The sequence below is a fragment of the Stylophora pistillata genome, chromosome 7, assembly GCF_964205215.1.
Source record: "Stylophora pistillata chromosome 7, jaStyPist1.2, whole genome shotgun sequence".
Classification (NCBI taxonomy): Eukaryota; Metazoa; Cnidaria; class Anthozoa; order Scleractinia; family Pocilloporidae; genus Stylophora; species Stylophora pistillata.
The window spans coordinates 16,857,588-16,880,099 of NC_142525.1; the positions used below are offsets into that span (position 1 = coordinate 16,857,588).

The 22,512-nt window shown below is 38.4% G+C and overlaps 1 protein-coding gene, 1 long non-coding RNA gene and 2 pseudogenes across 2 annotated transcripts in view; 2 read left to right on the forward strand and 2 right to left on the reverse strand.

Moving 5' to 3' along the window:
* LOC111340531 (fibroblast growth factor receptor 4) overlaps window positions 1–22,512 on the reverse strand; it is a 76,507-nt gene that overhangs the window by 40,199 nt on the left and 13,796 nt on the right. The window lies entirely within an intron of this gene.
* On the forward strand, window positions 117–21,711 carry LOC148726890 (uncharacterized). The gene is made up of 5 exons (XR_015989692.1): window positions 117–432; window positions 546–608; window positions 20,342–20,526; window positions 20,742–20,993; window positions 21,277–21,711. It is a non-coding gene; the product is annotated as an uncharacterized LOC148726890 (long non-coding RNA).
* Window positions 4,311–8,899, forward strand: LOC148726891 (uncharacterized; annotated as a pseudogene).
* Window positions 9,445–10,930, reverse strand: LOC148726892 (uncharacterized; annotated as a pseudogene).

The following is a 22,512-nucleotide window of genomic DNA, read 5'->3' on the forward strand; positions in this document are numbered from 1 at the left end:
TCTGACCAAATAAAAGACTCTCCAGGGGATCGCTAGGAAGATTGTTACGTTTGCCTTATTGTCAAACAACATTGTCTGGGGAGTCGTGCGTGTAATTCGACCCGACGCGCTTTGATATTTGAATCCCATAGTAAGGGCAGAAGGATTACGTGTACCTACACAGCGATTTAACCAGAATGGGTGGTAAAACAATGGAAAGGGTGGGAAATAGCTAAGCGCTCTCGCGGGTGGAAATTTTAGGGAGATCGATCTATTTTTGTAGAATTTATCGGCCTTCGAGTGGCGACGGTTGGTGTTTTGAACCGGTTGAAGTTTCAAGCCTTAAGTTTTTTTTGTACACAATTGACCGGTAGCATCACACGCTTTACAAAGAAAGTCGCCAAAATAGCGTTAAAGGGTCGACGTAAACGACAAAGCAGCTACGGAAAAAAGGTAAGGAGACTTCATACGACATATTACTCGCTTTTATTGTTAATTTTTTCTTAATTTTTTTTACTTATTTTCCTATTATACGGTTGACCGGTGACGCCACATGCGCTACAAAGAAAGTCGCCAAAATTAAACAGCGTTAAAAAGACCGTTGGCAACAAATCGGCTACGGAAAAAAGGTAAGGAGAAATCACACGTTTTACTCCACGCTTTTATTATCCTTTAGATTTTTTCTTAATTTTATTTTTATAATTTTTCCTTTTTTGACGGTTCACACATATGCTTAAAATTCGATCTTAATATGTTAATTATTACCGTTAAAGAACTTTAGATCCCAAAATCTCACAGAGTACGCTTGGGCCGCCTGTGCAGAAAGCGGCCGTTTAGTATATAGGGGTGAAACACGTTGTCGATGATCGTTATTATCTAGTTGTTCGTTCATCTTTGTTGCTTAGATTTCACACGCCGGCTTTCCTACAGTCGTCTTGTCTTCTAAATGCGGAATTACAGCGAGGAGTATTTTATTTACCAACATTGAAACAAGTTGTTGGACGACACATTATGTGGAATGAAGTAGTGATTTTGTTTACCCAATTTATGTACCACTAGAATTCACGTGACTAAGCGGTGCGGTCACGTTTCACGTTAGTCATTTACCGGAAGGTTTTTTATCCTGAATTTCTAGTTATACTACATGGACCACATGCTCAGTAAAAAAATTACTTAAAAATAAACAGTCTTTTCTGGTGCATGCTTAAAAATAATTTTTAGTCAACGAGTCAAAATAGGACTTTCTGTTGCCATTTGAAAATCAAATTTTGCTGTTGTCTGAAAATTAAATGACGGCCTCTTCAAATGAAATTTTTCTATCATGTTTACATAGCTAAACCGATTCGCAAACGTCTAACCACTAACCTGAAACTGCGGTTTGTCGTTAACATGTCTATTATGATTGATTCTAAACCTTGAGGAAGTAATACATCGAAACTCAGTGAAAGTGGTTTCGCTTGTATTAAAATACCAATAGGAGCCTAACAATTTAATGTTACAACTGAAATGTGATTAGTATTATGTTTTCCAAATAATGCCCAGAATTATTCAGATCTTAACATTTCATGACTCCCTGTAAGCTTGGCAGTCTTTTAAATTCTCTTCATAATGGTTCAGATAAGCACTGATATTTAAACTTGGTAGCAATACATGTGTACTGGCCCCTTATTTGGTAGACTACAACTTCTTTCAGTAACTTGTTTGGCTTTGGTCAATTCATCACAATGCTGATACACATGAAAAATTACACTCTTGATTGGCTGAAAACAGCTAGGTGCATTTTTCATGTATCACTAGTGCGAAACTCAAGTACAGATGTAAACTAGGTTCAGCAACAATAGATCTCACTAGAAACCAACCAGATTTACACGAAGTAGGTTCTGCTGATTGATACCCAAAGTAGCTGACCAAAATAACCAAAAGCTTGGAAGGACAAATTTTCATAGCATGCCAAGCTGACCATTTACATGATGATGTCAAGTTCACCCATTCATTCAACACACTAGCATGAAATTACAATTTCAATAAAAAGAAAACTTGAAAAATTCTAGTACTTTTCATCATATGATACTATCATGCACTTGCCTGTACACTGAACTCTGTTATGTTTAAGTTAAGTTAAGTCTCTAATCACTGTTCCTGAAATCTATTACGATGACACTCTACCCCTATTGAGCTTTCTGTTAAATAAAACCTCCAGGTCAAATTATATAATTTATTTGGTTCAAAACTATTAGAATGTTAATGTTACGTCACTTCAGAGTAATACTCAACATATGATTCATTAAAATATTGCTTGTGTTCTGATTTTGTTATGCACCTATCTTTTTCCCCTAAATTCTTCCATTTGCAACCCCTCATCCACCTACTTCAACTGAATTTTTCTGTGTTCTTTTTTGAAAATATAGTCAAACCCAAATAAAATAATTATAGTAAATGTTTTACCCTCAACCAACTAGTGAAAAAAGAACTTTGTGCTTTGGTGGAAAATAGAAACCTACGATAAGCATTAATAATTTACTTGTATGTATTATCCAAAATTAGTCATACATTCAAACCAAATCAAGCTTCCAATGGCTACTGATGCAAACTACATCATTTCCCGAGTGTCTCGACCATTCTGCAAAGTTTTTTTCCTTGTATACTGGTACACAAAATGCCAAATTATTAATTTGAAATGCTTCACTAGAGTTAATTTCACATCACTTGCCATGAAAAAGACAATCAACCTACAAACTTCAGAACTCAATTCCAATTCGTTACATAGACAAACTCATGACTGAGTCTATCAGGCCACTATGGGAGATGATGATAAAGTGTTTTTTTAAGTTCCTGAAATCCTCAGGTTACATGCGCAACCTTTGTTGTCAAAATGAGACCTCCAGAACAAAGTTTGGCCTTTAACACCCAACTCGAAAATGAGCATTTCAGGACTATCGTATGCTGGTTATCTTGTTTTCTGGAAGAAAAGGAACTATATTGTAAAGCACCTAACCGTAATCAGATATTAGCTCTTCTAAAAGAAACTTAATAAGACACCAGACACTAAAAAGCAGTTCAATTTCGTAAGCCACACATGTGCACATTGCGGATATATTTTTCTAAGTTTGTCATCATACTTTGATCAAGCTTCCCTAACAACTCCCCTGTAAGTAAGCTGATTGACACTTCTAATATGGTTATATCAACTAAGTTGAAATTGTAAATTGGCCACCGTAAAGAGTTAAAAAGCTGTCCAGCAGTTTTAGTACAATCTATCCGCGCCAAAATTCAGGAAACTAATTCTAAACTTTTCAATCATTTGAATCAAATTAAGGCCCAAACTCATGATCAACTTATCGGTCCCCAAATTACCACTCGTCACCAGAAAACCTCAAAACTGTAGTTACCACTTCAGAAATTCTTTCACTTTCCGGTTCAGAAAAATCCGTCCTCAGTAGGGGCTTAGGAGCGACTTTTCAAGACCGCGTGAGAGGTGGCACATCGACCGAAAAATGGCCATCCTCATATTTCAGTTAGAGACACCTTACGGTGAATATAGAATCGTGGTCAGGTTTTTTTTCCAGACTTGTTTCTCTATCCTACAAAATTCACGAAAATTGAAACGAGCGTCGGTAGTTGTAAAATGGCGGAAATCAGTGCCCCGAGTAGAGGCAAATGAACATTGCTCATGAAAAGCGCAAAACATTGCAAGCCCATATTAATTTTATAGATTTGTATAGGAAGGATAGGTGGAGGCGCGGTGGCCTCTTGGTTAGTGCGCTCGACTCCAGATCGAGTGGTCCGGGTTCGTGCCCCGGCCGGGACATTGTGTTGTGTTCTTAAGCAAGACACTTTACTCTCACAGTGCCTCTCTTCACATCGCGCAGAATGCTACTGTTTTCCGTGACATTTACTTGCAGTGCGAAATACGTAGTAAGTCCGGCATAAAGAAATGCACATCCAGCACTGCTGGGATACCATTGGTCAACTGATAAAGTTCAGGAAATACTAGAGTCCCTTCGCCGAATTCCGCAACTGTCAATCAAACGTCAAGATGAGTAGAGTAAATTTTCAAGGTGTGATAATTTTTTAAAAACAGACATGAAGAGTGAGTTCATTATACACTTTTTCCGTTCATTGCCAGTTATCTACTCGGCCCGATCTGAGAAAAAGCCGCTTTTATTGTGTGTTATTTTTGTCTGTGATTTTCCAGTGTCCCAGTGGGAACGTCTCTTGTTTGCTGAAAATAGTTATTCAATTTTCCATCCGTTCGAATGGAGTAAAACATAAAAAAAAGATCTGTTACACTTAGACCCATTCAGTTGCTGAAAACTACCTTCGAATCAACAATGTTGAAACGAGCAAGACATTCGCCAGGCTTTTACGCGTCGTTATTTAAGGAACCTCGCGATCGTGGTTGTAACTTAAAATACCGACCGAGATCAAAGCCCATTACCTTGGGTGTTTACCAAGTGGAGCGAATTGTCCCGAAACGAATCCAGGGTGGTAAATGCGAGTTCTTCGTTCAATGGAAAGACTACTCTGCGGCTGAGAACAGGTGGGAACCGAGCGAACACATACCGGAGGAGCTTATCGCTGCCTTCGAAAGCAGATGTGTCGATTCAGTTCGCATCGATGAATGCAAAGAGAGACTCGCTCTTGTATTTGAGAGGGCTTTAAAATATTTACCGCCATTCCACAGCTACTACTGATTTCGTATATAGATATAAATGAGGTAAAACATTGCCGTTGTTCATAATTGCTCAATTGTTCATGAAGGCGGAGCTTAGAGTTTTTAATATGCACGCGCGAAGTTCAAAATAATTCCGTTCAACTCCCAAAGGCCCTTAGGACGGGGAGGAATTGAAGAGAGAAAATATATGTTCCAGAAATGCTAGATTTGATACTATTTCCAGATATCGGATTTCCTTCATATGTTGCATGAGCCCTTCATACTTTTTAAGAAAACATATCCATATGCAACCCAACGTGCTGATATCTTCATTTAGAAGAAATTCGACCTCAAAGTTATCATACAGCTATTTCCCACACTGAAATTTACTCAAAGTAGGTCAAGTTGAACATAGAATTGATAAAGGTTAAAGACATGGTACCGCCTCAATATTGGTTGTTATTTTTTTACGAAAATCTTTTCTTTAAAAGCCATATGCAACCCTTTTGATATTTTAGATAGTTAAGCTGTGAAAACATTAAACGCAGGAGGACCTTTGCCTATTCCGGCCATTTTCTTTATTGTATCATGCTATTTGTCGTCTCGGTCTTTTAAATTTAGCGCCCTCGCACCCGTAAATGTCCCGGAAGTGTCATACAATTCTGCCCGATGACCCAAGTGTATAAATTGGTACCGGCAATTTAATGCTGGGGTAACCCTGCAATGGACTGGTATCCCATCCAGGGGGGAGTAGAAATACTCCTGGTCGCTTCATGCTGCAGAAACCGGATTTAAGCACCGGCCTAATGGGCCACTGGGTTCGTAAACAAACTTTACCTTACCTTTACCTATAGGAAGGATAGAGGTATGGTTTAAGTCTAAAACGGGACCATTTCATTTAATTTGGAGCTCTTGGAACGCTTTTGAAAATCAAAAATATTTCAAAATCCAAATATCGCATTTCGTAGCAAATTTTCAATTATCATTTTCCCTATGCGGTATAACTCAGAATCGGTTCAGGTTGAGCTCATAATAGGTGGAAATAGTTTTGTTTTCGAGGATATAAATTTAGCTTGGGGCTTTTTATTTCCGCACTGAAAAATCAGGCTGAACTTTGCGAAAATCTTAGCATCGGCATTTACGCCACGACATAATCTAATTAGGCACCCTTTGGTTAACTCCGGAATTACAACCACAATTTATCAGTTAGTACCGTGTTCAATCAGGAATCAATAAAATAAGCTAGCCTTGCATAGTTAATGACGACAAATTGGTTTTTATCCCTGCTTTCATTTCAAATGCTCATCCATTTCCCATGGCGAAACTGTTTTACAATATCACATTTTGTAAGCTAGCGGAGAGCGTCCATTTTTCTTAGCACATTTGAATACATTTAAGTTTTAAGAAAGTTCTAGGGTAAAATTGAGCTTCATTATCGAATTGAAAGAGGACAATTCAATCACTTCTACCGGTAGGTCAAATGTTCTTTGCCGAGGACGTTGAAGACGGGAAGCAATCTGATACCAGTGTAGATGAAACACACTCAAGCATTTGTCACGCAATGCTGAAATTGTTTCATACTTATTCCCATCTTGTAATTCTACGGCCATCGATATCCGTGAAGAAAGTTTTTAACAAACTTGTCAATGTGATAATTTTTCTTATGATTAAGTCATCGCTGTGAGACTTGCTAACTTCGCAGCAGGAATCTCATGCAGAGATTAAGTGATATCACATACTTAGAAGAGCCAATAACACAAAACAACAAATAGCTATGGCAGAGCAAAGGAAAGAGAGGAAAAAATTATGAAAGAAAAAAGAAGATTAGAGAAAGGATCAAAAGTCAGAGTAAAGACGAAACAGAGGCAAAGTACAAAATGATTGAAATAGGAGAAGAATACCAAGGTGAACTACAACTGAGAATAAATAAATGTATAATGAACGGTGTGCTATTTGAAATCACTAATACAAACAAAGAATCTTAGCTTAATTAAGAGATTTCTTCCCATATTGAGAGTTTTAGTTACAAAACTCACGGGTATGGAGATCAATCTTTTCAGGAATTGGTTAGGCTGGAAACTGTTCGCAAACTAAAACAACTGTGTCGAGAAAAAGGTTATGCTTTTGATACTTCAGCTGTTACTTCAGCTAATGTCGTGGTGTAAAGTCGTTTTTGAACACCTAGAGGCTGTCCACAATACCAATGTTGAGACGATGATAGATTTAATTTCAGATCGAGGGCCAATTCTTAACACATCCTCCAACAATCAGACCAGATTGCCCGTTGCGAGCATGACTGTTCTTTAGGCATTGGATGAAGGAGAAGGTCACAAAGATGCGGTGCATTCTAGAGGGGTGATCCAACCATACTAAAGGAATGAAGCGCTAGGCTGATTACAGTATTAGGCAGGTTTTTCGAACAGTTTTCTAGGTAACCCTTTTTTCAGGGTTTTGTTTTACGAATTATCATCTGGAGGAAGTTTTCGAAAATGTTGCAGAGCGCCGGTCTAGTCAAACTGCTTGAATGGCACTTCACGTTCAGTTACTCAAGATTTTTTTAAATTTGTGGTTTCCTTAAAGAGACTTCATGGGGCAGCCATCTTTATTACGGAGGCTGTGCTAAGAAAGACAAACAGGCAGTTGCCACAAAGAATAACTTCTTACAAACTTAGCGTGAGGGCCGTACTGAGGATTAATTAATGGCCCGAAATCGTGGTAATACGGAACGAGCGCAGCGAGGTCCGCACAGAAGCGACCGAAGGCCAATATTCCCCAATACAGCTCGAGCAAGTGATGTTACTAAGTATTTTATGATATGGCACTCGGGAAAACATTTTTATTCATTTCTAATTTTCCGGCTTTCGTACGGTGGCTCACAAGGGTCACGGCACAAACAAAAACTCCGCGACGCAAACAAACACTCTCACGGTAGAAACAAAAACTCCACGACACAAACAAAAACGTTACGGTACAAACAAAAACTGTCACAGCGCAAGCAAAAACTCTATGGCAAACTTCACGGCACAAACAAAAACTCTCACGGCGGAAATCACGCTTCTCGGCAGACTTACCAGAAGTGGATCTTTCAGCGATGAGGGGTTACCCAGCCACTAGGAATATGGCGGAAACTCGATTCGATGATGACTTTGAGACAGGGGAATAAAACACCGAGCAGGACAGCGAAGAAAGCTTCATTAGATATTATTTTTTCAGGGGCTTTGAGTACGAAGAGGTCATTTTGCTGCCATTGAAAAACCATGACATTGAAATTAGTCTAAGAACCTTGAAAAGAGGAATCAAGAGTTATGGTCTTAGGAGACAACAACCAGAACACAACATCGATCAAGTCAGGGCATCTGCCCAAACTATTATTGACGGCCATGGAGCTTTACAAGTGTACAGGTCGGTGTGGCACAGGAACGTCTTCGAGATATGAACTTGGAAGGTTTGGAGTTAAGAAGAGCTCACCGCCTGAGGAGGAGGATTTATGAAAACACAGGTCCAAACTACTCAGCGTATTGCGATGGCTATGATAAACTGAGACCATTCGGTTTCCCGCTTCATGGTTGCATAGACGGTTGGAGCAGGAAAATCATGTGGTTATATATAAAGCGATCCAATAACCAGCCAAACAACGTGGCAGCCTATTTTCTTGATGCTGTTGAAGAGTATGATGGATGCCCAGTTGATCTCGTTACTGATTTGGGTACTAAAAATGGAATTATTGCGGCCATATAGTCGTTTTTCAGAGATGACCCAGATAGCCATAGATATGTGCCAACACCTCGAAACAAACGCATTGAGGCTTGATGGGGCTTCTTCAACAAGTCTACTGCTACTTGGTGGATAAACTTTTTCAAAGATATGGTGGACGGAAGACTAATTGATCTCACCTCGGAGCTTGAAATGGAGTGCCTTTGGTTTTGCTTTTCCAAGCTTCTACAGAACATTTTAGACGAAGTCAAAGAGCACTGGAACACTCATCGTATTCGAAAGTCTCGACGTGACACCGTAAGTGGTAGGCCAGATTCGCTTTACTATCTCCCTGAACTACATGGGGACACTGACCAGTTTTTGTCAGCCATTACTGGAGAAGAAATGGACGACACTCGCTCACATGTCATTGAAAGCGATTCAGACAATGATTACGAGGAATATTTCAATTATGTCACAGGTGCTTGTGATCTTCGGCAACCAACTGATTGGAAAGAAGCACTAGAGCTGTACAGAATTCTCCTGCAGTTTGCCTCTCATGGAAGCATGTGACTAGCACTGAGGTAACTATTTTGGAGGTAACTTCAGGAATTCATCATTTTAGCGGTTGCTACACAACCGAGAATGAGACTGTGATACATAAATGAAAGCTCTAACAGAAATATTTATTTTAACCTTCCCAAGGTAGTTTTAATTGTGAACTTTAATCGCTTCTAACGTAAGGGCGGGTGCTTCCCACAAAAGAACTCAACTAGAGACGAAGCATGTAACTAGTATATGAGCTTAATAGCCTCACCACCAGAGGCTGTTCTTTACAAAAATTCTCAAGTTATTTTAAATTGAAAAAAAACACGTTCTTTATATATATAATTCTTAGAGTAGAAAAAATTGTAACGAGTTCAGTAAAAGCAAGAGCCCATCGTTTTCTTGCTACATATTTCTCCACTAAAACGTAAACTGAAAAACAAAAGTTATCGCTTCTGCAAAAAAGTTTTGCCCACTATGAACAGGCCAATGAATGTGTACGAGAAAAAAAAATTATGGTGATTTTGAAGCTGCACTGAGATCAACAGTTTAAGTTATTTGTAGTCTCCACCTCATGCCTTTCCAAAGGCCTGTCCTTTGCAAAATGCTAATACGAATACATTTTTGAAATTATCATAAGTTTTCACGAGGTCCATTGGAAAAGTTACTTCCATGGCGCAGGCACTTACTAAAGATAAGTAAATGAAGTGTGTTGGGTTGCGAACAACGCAATCGTGATCAAACTTTACAGTGATTTGAATTTTTTCACCGTTCAACTGCCTATGTTTTTGCCCGGAAAACCATCCCAGAATACTGGCAGACGTTAAGTTCGCTATCTCAAACATCTCATTCACTGACTCTACAACGACCCTTGGAATTTCTAAATCATTCTCGCTGTAATTCCACGCCACAGCCGACTTGTAACCAATGATATTTCCTTCTTCCAAGGCCAGAAGAAAATCTTGGAAATTATCCATCAGTGTTTCTTCAACCTCTCGTCAAGATAAGCCTGCTTGAGAATATTCAGGGCTCATCAAACTGAACAAATATGTGGCATCCACATTTTGGAGCTCGCCCTGCACAAATAAAGGCTGACAGACCTTTGGATGGTTAGTAACAATGCTTGACAGACCATACAATGCAAGACCCTCTTTAAATTCACGTAGATACAAGACGCGTTTGTTCACCCAACTTACAGTGAGAGATCTAACAATGTCCTCAATATGTGCCATACTAACAAGACCAGTGTAACCACGTTCAAGGATTGTGTCCCTGTGTCTGTCAATGTTATTTCTAATGCTGTCACTTAGCTGTCTCTCACTCTGAGTCAAATCCTTTTCTGCTGTCAAATTCAGGATATCAACTTCATTCTTCACCAGCATCTCAAATGTTTTTTGGTCCAGGAAGGAAGGGGGTGGTTCTTCTTGAGCAACACTGCTAGCAACAATCAGCCCCCGGGCTGGAAAGTCGCCATTTTGAACATGAACAGTGAAATCAATGGGGGTATCACCAGAAAATAATGTATTTCTTATAGCGGGAACGACCTCTGCTAAAAATTCCCTTCTTAATGCTCCTGAATCAATTCCTTCCTCTCCTAAGAACCGTATTTTAATTTCATGATGGGCCCCTTGTATTTTCACCTCGTGGCACTACAAAGTAATTTAACGTAGAATTAGCTGTAATAGTGTTTTCCGCCTCACAGTGATGAAGAACTCTTTTTCTCTGTCAACTCTCTTCTCCAAAGCCTGTGAGAGTAGTAAAGTTTCGTTTTTCACCAGCCTCGCCTTCGTCATCTTTATCAACATAATGAGACTCCTCACAAGCTTCTAGCTCCAAGCTAACATGACCAGTCTCTCCAATTTGTGTTGTAACCTGATCAGGACAAATAACTTCGTCTACAAATTGTTTCTAAAGTTCTATAGCAACCTCTTCATCATGTTGTATTTGCACTTCTCTTTCTTCACACACACTTAGCTTCTTGTATTACTCATTGGAGATGGAATCTGGGTACTCTTTCAAGCGTTTTGCGGGTGCACTATTCTCTGCTGTATAGCTGAATTGTTATCATCACTGTCCGAAGTATCAAAATTAACATTTTCTTTGTCGTGAAATAGAATGGTTCTCTGAATGACTTTTCAGAGATGATAACGTGCTCTGATCTTGAACGAGTCTCTGTTCCTTTTTTTTTCCAACACCCTTCGCTGAACAATAATGAAACCTCTCCAACCGTAAGAACCCAAGGTACAAGGGGACAGAAAAAGGAAAGAAAACTATTGAATAAAGGTTAATTACAAAACGGGTTACGCAAATAAAGAATACAGATTACTTAGTAGGTACACTACAATTCAACACAATACATTGATCCTTGGAGAGTAAAAGAATGAATTACATACACTTAAATAAATTATTTGTTAACTAGCATGCTTTCATGACACAGGCCATAAAAAATAACAACTTCTGAGTTTACTGCTTTTACTTTGCTTCCTTTATTATTTTTCTGCTTTTTTTGAACTTGAAGATAATTGTCGTCCTTGATTGGTCTTAGTTTTATTTTCATAATAGTCCTTGAAGCTTAAGACACGACCAAACACACCTTCTTTTGATGGGCCTGGTTTGCACATATCCGACTCTTTATGTACATCTGAGCGTGTTGGAGTCTCGGAAAAGTTTAGCACAAGTTTTAGAGAATAACATAAGCAATGAATATCTTTGGTATCTTTTACACCATTTCAACAATAATAATAAACTATTAACTAACATTTATTTTCTCAGTGTGTGAAGGTATACTATGTAGTAAATGGCTAGTTAAACCACGTACGCACTTTGCTAATAACAATTTTCTTTAACTTCGACACTAGAGCCCTTTTTAAAAGCGTTTGTGATATTCCAAACAACTGGTTGCCGTCTTGTAAACTGTTTCATAAATTGCAGAGTAACAGCAATAGGAGCCCTGTGTAACACGAAAAAGCTTACCTTTTCCACATTTTACGCAATACTTTGCATCCACGCCAGCTGAAAATCCACAATGATGACAAACCATCTTCCAAGGAGAAAAAAGAAAATGGCGAGCTTCTTGTGAAGCGTCTGACTACGTAACTGCTCGATGAAAGTTGAATCATTTCCGCCGTATGATCCACTTCCGGCAACTCGACAAGGAGCACGACTTCCGCCTGGCAGGTTTGTTTCCTCCGTAAACGTTTTAGCTTGTGCCGTGGAGTTTGCCGTGGAGTTTTTTGTTTGTGCCGTAACCGTTGTGACCCACCGTACTTTCGCGAACAAAAGTACACGGCTTATGATCGCTTCCGTGAAAAAAGTCCGTATAGCAAAATCCCGACCGAGTAAAAACTGACCAGAACGCTTGGATTTACCACAAGACTGTCCTGTCATATAGTAAGGGACCAGTCATAAAGTTAAAAGGGGGGGGGGGGGGTGGGCTATGAATTTTTTTTTTAAGTACTGTTTTCAGAGGCCTACCCCCGAGTTATTTGACAAAATTGCAGCGGCCCAACCCCAGAGTGGCACAGAAAAACCTAATGACCCACCCCTCAACTAAAATCAGTAATGTGGATAGCTACATGGGGATTATTGTGAGAGAGTGTTCTCCACAATCAGTCACTCGTCATCTTATGGTGATGTGATAACCTCTAATCATTGTTGTGTGATATGCCTTAACAGCTTAGAAAAGAGAGATGGACGCTGGCTAAAACTATTAATAAGTAAAGGTCAATTTACAGTGGATGCTATTGAAACAATCAAAGCAAACGTGTCACAAGTTGTATTGCGTGCTATGGATGATAGTGATGATCATGATGATGATGAAGACAATGAGAAGGATGAGGAGGATGACAATGCTTCTGAGGGTGATGGTGGTGATGAAGATGATGATGATAGTGATGATGATAATGAGAAGGATGAGGAGGATGATAATGCTTCTGAGGGTGATGGTAGTGGTGAAGATGATGATCATAGTGATGATGATAATGAGAAGGATGAGGAGGATGATAATGCTTCTGAGGGTGATGGTAGTGGTAAAGATGATGATGATAGTGATGATGATAATGAGAAGGATGAGGAGGATGATAATGCTTCTGAGAGTGATGGTAGTGGTGAAGATGACTATTAAAAGATGATTTATAGGAGCAGCTGTGTAAAAAGATGTTTGAAATGATATATAAAGTGAAGGTTTCTGAACACACAGTAAAGCTAATTAGTGTTCGAGATTTTATACTTTAAAACGTTTCCTGACTACTCTATAGATTTAAGACTGTACAAAAAAGGAAACGAAGTTTATAATATGTGAATTGTTATATAAGGTTGGATTAAGGTGGAAAATAAGATATACTAAAAAACAGATTCTACTAACGTTTGTGGGGATATGTGAATAATTTAACACGACCCACCCCTAATGTAGTACATTTTTCCCTTTACCCACCCATTTTAAAGTGTTAAAAACTAATTACCCACCCCAATTTTTCATAGCCCATCCTCCCTCTACTTTATTATCGGTCCCTATGTTGTTAAAACCTTCAAGCTTGAGATGTTTTCATCAAAATTTTCTTTCTCACCGAGTTTTTTTGTTTGAAAATACATCTTCTTGCAATCTTTTCACCTCGTGCTTGCGTTGTTCTGCTCGAAATTCATTGTAGAAAAAAAGTCACTAATGATCACAAGTTTGTCTTTTTTATGTAGGTGTGGTTATCAACTCAATCGAATTATTTTTGCTTAGCGCACTGATATTTTTTTTTTAGATCTTGACATTTAAAAAATGTTGAATCGGTGTCAGTGACGTTGTACACCGATTAATTCGCAGCTTCACATCTGGGGTAACCCACGGGCTTTCGTCTGTCTTCCTTTGAACCTTACCAAGGCGGGGAAGGGACTGGGAGGGTCAAGTCTTCTCAGTGAGATAATGGTGGTTTATCTTTTAATATGGAGGCACTTAAAGCGAATGGCTCAGAAGATAGGGTCCACAAGGTCTAGGGAATGAAGCTTGAATCGTCAAACCAATCGCCGGTCAATAAATAGAAAGTCGCGGCCGCTGATCTTGCCTTTCACAACAGAGGCGACAATCAAATGAGGTCCTCCATAGGAAGTTGGCTTTCACGGCTATCGGTTGAAATTTACACCATTTTATACGGCTAATGGTAGATTTTTTACGGTTACCGCTTTTTACGACTGGCGGTTAAAATTTGTCAATTCTCACGCCTCACGGCTAATCATTTTTGCCGTTCTACGAGTATATTACATCTACTGCAGTATCAGACTTCTTCCAGTCTTCAACCGTCTTTTACCGTTCGGCAAAGAACATTTGGCCTACCGGTAAAAATGATTGAATTGTCCTCTTTCAAATCCACAATGAAGTTCAGTTTTGCCCTAGAATTATCTTAGACGCCCTCCGCTAGCTTACAGAAAGATATTGCAAACAATTTCGCCATGGGAAATGGATGAGAATTTGAAACGAACGCAGGGATAAAAACCAATTTGTCGTCGTTAGCTATGCAAGGCTAGCTTATTGTATTGAGTTCCTGATCGAATACGGTACTAACTGATAAAATGAGGTTGGAATTCCGGAGTTAATCACAGGGTACCTATTTAGATTGAAAAGGCGATGTTGGGATTTTCACAAAATTCAGCCTGGTTTTTTCGTGCGGAAATAAAAAGCTCCAAAATAATTTGTATGTCATCGAAAACAACACAATTTCGACTTATAGTGAGCTCAACCTGAACTGATTCTGAGTTATACCGCATAGGGAAAATGATAATTGAAAATTTGCTACGAAATGCGATATTTCGATTTTGAAGAATTGAGGATTTTCAAAAGCGTTCTATGAGCTCCAAATTAAATGAAATGGTCCCGTTTTAGACTTAAACCATACCTCTATCCTTCCTAGGCAAATCTATAGAATTGATATGGGCTTGCTATCTTTTACGCTTTTCATGAGCAATGATCATTTGCCTCTACTCAGGGCACTGATTTCCGCCATTTTAAGGCTACCGACGTTCGTTTCAGTTTGCGTAAATTTTCTAGGATAATGAAGCAAGTCTGGAAAAATAAAACCTGACCATGTTTTCAAGTTCTTGGGCAAAATATGAAGGTTTTCAGTTTTTCGACCATGTGCCACATTTTTCGATTTTCACTCGGTCAATTCACGAAGTCACTCTTAAATTTTGTCACTCATTTTTATAGACGTAGAAAAATTCCTTCGCCGCGTTCAATTAAAAGCCTTTTTTCATGACTACTAATATGCATGAAAAAATTTTTCAGTTCTGATTGGTTAAGATGAATGCAGTTTTCAGTTAATTCAGTGCAGAAGAGAGTTAATTCAGTGCAAAGAAAGAAACCAGACATTCTGATTGGTCAGAATGATTGGTCAATGTCAAGGTCAATGTCAAGGTCAATGTCACTTGCAGGGTTTGAATAAATTATTTTTGCACGTGATGCGCGCGCTTTTCTTCTGTGTAGTTATGAGAAACTCCCTCGTATTTTTTCATGTACATAATTAATAGTTAGTCACATGATTTTCTCGTGCAATTTGGAATAAATAAGCACTTGTAAATTTTTTCAAAGACCACAAATTACACTCGCCCTACGGGCTCCTACAATTTTGTTAGTCTTTGAAAAAATTTACTCGTGCTTATTTAGTCCAAATTGCACTCGAAATCATGTGATTACTTATACAAAGAGGATGATTCTAACAACTCGAACAAAGATACCTTCGAAACACTCCAGATTCGAAAGTCTAAATGGACTCCCTTAGAGAGCCAGTTCGCATCATTAGATTTTTGTCGTCAAAAAATGTTGCAACGATATTAATAAAATTAATTTCAATCATTGTAGTAGATTTTCCAATCTTTCATCTGAAGAGTGGTCAGCACTAAAAAGCCTAAGAAAACGCAAAGACATTGTAAGAAAAGCGGCCGACAAGGGCGTGCAGTACTTGTTTGGCCAACCGACCTCTACCAAAAAGGAAGCTTTGGGGCAACTTTCTAACACCCTTTTTATCGAAAGGTTGACAAAGATCTCACTTCCATTAATCAAAACACCGTCAAACATACGATTAACGAACACATAGCTAAACAAGAATAGCTATTCCAGTTCTGAGTGCTTGGTATAGTTGGACAGCGGTTCCATAAATTAGTGTATGCGAAAGCGAGGCACTGATAGCACACTTTCATTGTGAATGGTTGCCTGATAGCTTCCATGATGTTTTACCAAAGCTTTCACAACGTCTCAACTTTTTACATACTTCTTCTAATAGTCTTCAGTGGCGCTTGACCCGAGGGCTTCTCTTTCGTGTACGCTAATACAGGAAACCGCTGTCCAACTAAACCGCGCACGCGGATCTGGAATAAGAGCTATGGCCGGCCACTGCAAAAAATCTCATCATAACCACTCCTAGAACTTCTTGCACTTACTTTTTGCCTAAAATTAAAAAAACGAAACAACCCAGGTCGGCCCATTGTCTCGGCTTGTAGTTGCCCTACCGAACTTATTTCCAGCTATTTAGACAAAACTATATATATAGCTCCCATCGTCAAAACTTTACCATCATATATCAAAGACAGCTAACACGCAATTCAAATTTTTCGCCACTTTAAATTCCTTGGCCAAGACAAAGTTCTTTTCATTATGGACATTACATCTCTTTATACTGTCATTCCTAATGAAGAAGGTCTTCTGGCCCTCGAACATTGTTTTGATCAACGCACTGAACTCTAGGGTCGCTACATTGACGACTGTATTGGCGCCACCTCCTCCACCAGAGAGGAGCTAACTCAACTCATAACCGCAGACAATTCCTTTTACCCGGCTCTAAAATGTACCCGGGAAATTTCCGACAATTCTTTATCCTTTTTTACACATCAAAGTTTCAATTGAAGGCAAAGATTTATGCACTAGTGTGTATTACAAACCTACAGACTCACACAGTAACTTGTTATATTCCTCTTCGCACCCATGTCATGTCGAAAATTCTATTGCCTTTTCTCAGTTTCTAAGACTTCGTCGTTTATGTAGTGATGACTGATTTTTTCCCACAAATCAGAGTCAATGTGCCAGTTTTTCGAAAAACGTGGTCACCCTGTTTCTGTCGTTCAAGCGGGTCACCACCGCCCCCAACTTATTGATTAACAGTCAGCGCTACAAACGTCACAGAAGAAAAGTTCCGACCGCATTCCATTCACTCTCACGTTTCACATTTCGGTCTTTCCTTGCATTTAGGTAGCTTGAAAAGCAGCAAAACCCTTGAACAAAAGTTTATTAGTTGGCTTACTAGTTTTTTAAATCATAGAAAGCAGAGAGTCGTTGTCGATGGAAACAGTACTGAATATGTTTCTATAAATAGGGGTGTTCCTCAAGGTACAGTCCTGGGGCCGGTCTTATTTTCTATTTTTATTAACGATATCAAAGCTGTTAATACTAATACGAATCTTCTAGTTAAATTTGCTGATGATATAACTATTAGTTTACTAATCAAGGCAAATGTAGGCTTAGATGAATCCGAAGTCCTATCCTTTATTGAATGGTCTGAGAAGAACTGCATGAAAGTCAACTTGACGAAAACATGTAAACTTCTTTTACGAGGAAAGACCTCCAAGACGTATGAAAGAACGCTTTTCATTCCACTAATTTATTCGTGTTTTTCTTGTTGCCATGTTTCCACCAATCACGTAGCTCCTTTTTCTTTCTTTAAAAGCACACACAACCCACAATTCCCCTATTCACTCCGACAAAGGGCTAACGCTCGAAACGTCAGCTTTTATAATCGTAACGGTGGCCAATTTACCATTTCAACTTTGTTGATATATTCAAATTATTTCGTTACCCCCACCGACGCAGCCCCAAACAGTTTCTTTAGAAACTATCAGCTTTAAGTAAATATTATGGCTACTCTATTGAGAATTTGGACTTACTTTTTCAAAGTTTGATTCTTTCAGTTTTTACATATGCTATTGAGGTCTGGAGGTGCGCTTTTTATAGCAAATATCCAAGTAGAATTTATTAGCTCTTTGCCAGGTGTTATAAGCTAGGTTACTGCTTAAAGCAGCACAGTATCTTGGATATCCGTCGTAATAGAGATAAGAAATTATGGCAAAGGATCTCTTCCACCACCACTGCGTTGAGCGATCTCTTACCTCCCCAGAGCACACGGCAGTTGAGAACTAATTATATTTTACCTAAGGTTCAGAAAAGCCATTTTAAATCAGTTTTTATTAATAGATGTCTTTTAAATATTAATTAATACCTTTTCCTTTTCCTTATTCATTCTATTCATGTTAATTGTTGCACGTCTGTTTGCACAATAATTCTAAATGAAAGACCTTTATTATTTATTATTATTATTATTTATTATTATTATTATTATCTTTCAAATCGCCACTCTTAATCCCACAGGTATCAACGAACGTTTTTCATTCTTCTAATTTATTTCTTTTTTTCTCGTCACCATGTTCCAGTACCATTAGCGTAGCTTCACTTTCTACATATTAACCCACACACAACCCACAACTCCTCCATTCGCTTTGACGAAGGGCTAACGCTCGAAACGTCAGCTTTGCAACTCGTTACGGTGGCCAATTTACAATTTCGACGTCGTTGATAGAACCAAATTACCTTGTTACCCCCATCAACACAGCACCACAGTTTCTTTAGAAACTTTCACCTTTTATTCATTGACACTTGCTCGGCACAATCAGTTGTCTCACGTGAGAGACGCTTCCCCTCATCTCTCAACAAATGATCAGACTTAATTCAAATCGGCCGACTTTCAAAGTTTTCAAGTTGGATGTTTTGTTGTGACGATAGGCTTTCGGCTGTAAACTGAAAAAACTGAACCTTCGCGGACGGCACAACAACAACTGGGCGAAATTAACTCAGTAGAGAACGGAAACTCGTCACGATTTCCTGGTACATGTACATAGAGATCTACTCATAGCGAGCTTATACGGATGAGACAGCATTTGGTTCTACAGTAAACTTTATTCTAAGTCAGGCCAACAAGTGACATGACCTGTAGCGTACACAAGCTTGTAATCAAGGATGTAATCATCAAAACTGTACAAGGTAGCTGCTTATAAGCTAACTGGTGTGAAGTTGTTATCCTAATAATATACATGAAAAAAAATTACTCAGTTCTGATTGGTTAAGATAAATGCAGTATTCAGGTAATTCAGTGCAGAAGAGAGTTAATTCAGTGCGGAAAAGGGTTAATTCAGTGCAAAGAAAGTAACAAACCAGACATTCTGATTGGTCAGAATGATTGGTCAATGTCAATGTGAAGGTCAATGTCAAGGTCAATGTGAAGGCCAATGTCAAGGTCAATATCACTTGCAGGGTTTGAATAAATTATTTTTGCACGTGATGCGCGCACTTTTCTTCTGCATAGTTATGACAAGCTACCTCGTATTTTTCCATGTATATTATTAATAGATAATCACATGATTTTCTTGTGCAATTTGGAATAAATAAGCACTTGTAAATTTTTTCAAAGACCACAAATTGCACTCGTGCTACGGGCTCATGCAATTTTGTTAGTTTTGAAAAAAATTACTCTTGCTTATTTATTCCAAATTGCACTCGAAATCATGTGATTACCTATACAAATCAATCATATTGAAACATCATAACAAAAGAAACTGTAAAGATCTCTTTGAAGTTAAACGAAAACTACTTAAATATTCCCATCCGTTTCTACGACGAAAAAAATTTCAAATTAAAAGGACGGATGCAATCAACGCGAGGTCACTAAAAATAAGAAACTTAGGTGAGAATTCACAGCTCTGGTATAAAAAATACTTATCTTAGTGCAGCTTAGGAAACAAGAGTGTAAAAGTAATTAAAAGTTTGTGATTATCTATGCAAGGTTGATGTGGAAACTATCGTATGAAAGGAAATGAAAATTACGAGTTCAAACTCAGCTGCCAACTACCACGAGAACCAATTTTTCCAGAAAGACCCTTAACACTTACATTTAAAATTTCACAAAGAACGAACAACAAAATTGTCGAGATGCAGCTGTACAACTTAACTTGACTAGTCAAAATCTACTTGTGGCTTTTTATCTTTTTAAAACATCGCAATGAAAGGAACTTGCATGAATCAGTTGAGAACGGCTGGAATACCAAAAAATACGAATAAATATGCTCAAAGCGGGACTGTGACGAAAAACGTATCATTCCGTAGAACCTTTTTACAACAATATCTCGAATTTATTCACTTTGAATGACATATGTTTTAAATATTAGAAAAATCTAGCCAACGACCGCCGAGAAAATGAAACTTTTGCGTTGCGAAATCGCCCTTCCGCCATATTGCTGGTGAATAAATGAGCGGCAGGACATCGGTAACGCGTCAAAACGTAGTGACGTCATCCAATCAAGACACCTTGAAGGCAAGAGAGCTTGCAGGGCAAAATCACTGTGTCTTCAAGCGAAAGTGATCGATCATCTAGTTATTGCTCTATTCCCTAGATAGCTTCCCTTGAAAGTGATGTGAACAGTACTTTTCCTGATGAAAGAACCAATGTAATTGAGGAATTTGAGCCTTTGGCTACAGAGGAAGAGCACTCGAGCTACCTACAACAAGTAGCCATCGAAGAGGAGCGCGGACAACAGTTTAAGAAGAGATTCACAAGAGAAGTTCAAGTTGAATCCTGGTAAGATTTTAATAAGTTCTTGGAGGAATGTCAATATATTAGTATGCCGAGTAATCTGCATTATCACAGTACTAAAAGACACTTTTTGTAGGGCCTCTTTTGTGTAAATTCTAATCTTTGTCGATATTTTTTTTCGGTTTTGTTGAGACAACAATTACAGAAGACTGACTAGTTTGTATTGTGCTTACAAAAATCGAAAGCAATCATTTTCGCAGGTGTAGTTGTTCAAAATGCTCATTGGAGTATGTGGTGAAAGCAGAGGAATGTTTTTGCTGCATGGAGATGCATCGATGTCAAGATAAAATGGCTGAACTCGAACTTGAAGACTATTGCATTACGGAACACCCAGGGTTCAACAACGTCTGTCTTGACAAATGGGTCCTCGAGACCGCAGCGATTGGACTGAAAACTCGTTCAAATAGGAGTTACATTGCTTTGTACAGAGAAAATAGATACTCTGAGTCTCGGTAAGTTTATTTGCACGTCATTGAGAAAAAGTTCATTTGTGAAATCTGCTATATATTTGCCAAAGATTTGAACTTACGAACAGTTGCATGTCAACAGACTTTTTACATTACGACTGCAGCTGTGTTACTATTGTTTAGTATGTTATACTAAACGATTACAATTATTAAAGTAAGCATAAAAATTAGATTAATTTTATGTTTGTACATGTACTTCTCCTTCAAAACCATCTAAGTTTTTTCTTCAAATAAGAATATTTTCAATATTGTTATGTTTTTGTTTCAGATTTCTACGTTCCGTTGCATACAGGCAAATTGTAAGATTTATTTTGGAACTACATGGGCAATTCAATGCGAACACCTCTACCCTCTTGCATATATAATGCAATACGATGTGCATTTCCAAGTGAAGATGGATATTACAAGAGATTTGAAGAGGAAGAGGATGAGGACAATGAAGGAGATTAAAAGGAACAAAATACTAATGAATAGACAATTGCAAGTACTGACATTTAATTATCTTTGATTTTAAAAATTACATGTAAATATGTTTAGTTCTTCCATGATTTAACCAGTACCGCCTCCCAGTTAGCTCAATGGATAGAGCGTTGCTCTGTTGTGCGGGAGGTCGAGGGTTCAAGCCCCGACTGAACCAACACTCAAGGTCTTAAAATAATTGAGAAGAATATGCTACCTTCTTATAACATCAAGAAATGGTGAGATATTCTAGTCTTCTCGGATAGGGACGAATAAATGGAGGTCCTGTCTCCTGCAGGATTAGGGGTAGGAGACGTTAATTTCCCAAGCACGAGATTACTATGTGATGGATGTCCTCCCCTGGGGTGGGATAGGTGGGATTTAATGGGTGGACTACTCGCATGGATCGCATATGTTCCGTTCCAGTTCTACCCTGCTGCGGTAATGCAGTGAAAATGGATTAGAAAAAAAAAACATTAGCTTACATGATATAGTTTGATGTAAGTCGGTAGAAATATTTTTTGCAAATGTGATTTTAATGGTTAAAGAAGCTGTTTATATTCTGCAACCGTAACAATTACATACTTTTATATCTTTATTAAGCATATGAATATATTCTTGTCAGTAACCAATGTCTCGTAATAAATATTCAGAATGACAATAATTAAAATGTTTTCATGGATCAAGTCAATTTATAATAGGGGGACAGATTCTTATTTTATTAATAACTTTGTGCCCTTTAACTGGGCCTCTACACTTCGAATTTTGCTGGACAGTCACGTCACGTCTTTGCATTCTACTGAATGGAAAGAACACCTCCACTTTGACAAACTGTCGAAGAACTATTTAGACAGATTTCCAGAATACTTTACTACAAGTTACAATAAACCAATGAATAACGAATGGCGAATGAAAGTTTGGAAAATTACACTGACAATTTTTGTGTTTTATAGATATTTCCTACAGGTGTTGAATAGTTGGGAAAAATTGATTAGAAAAGTCGACTCACCATGCGCTGATCCCTCGATGAAGCACTTGAGGTTTC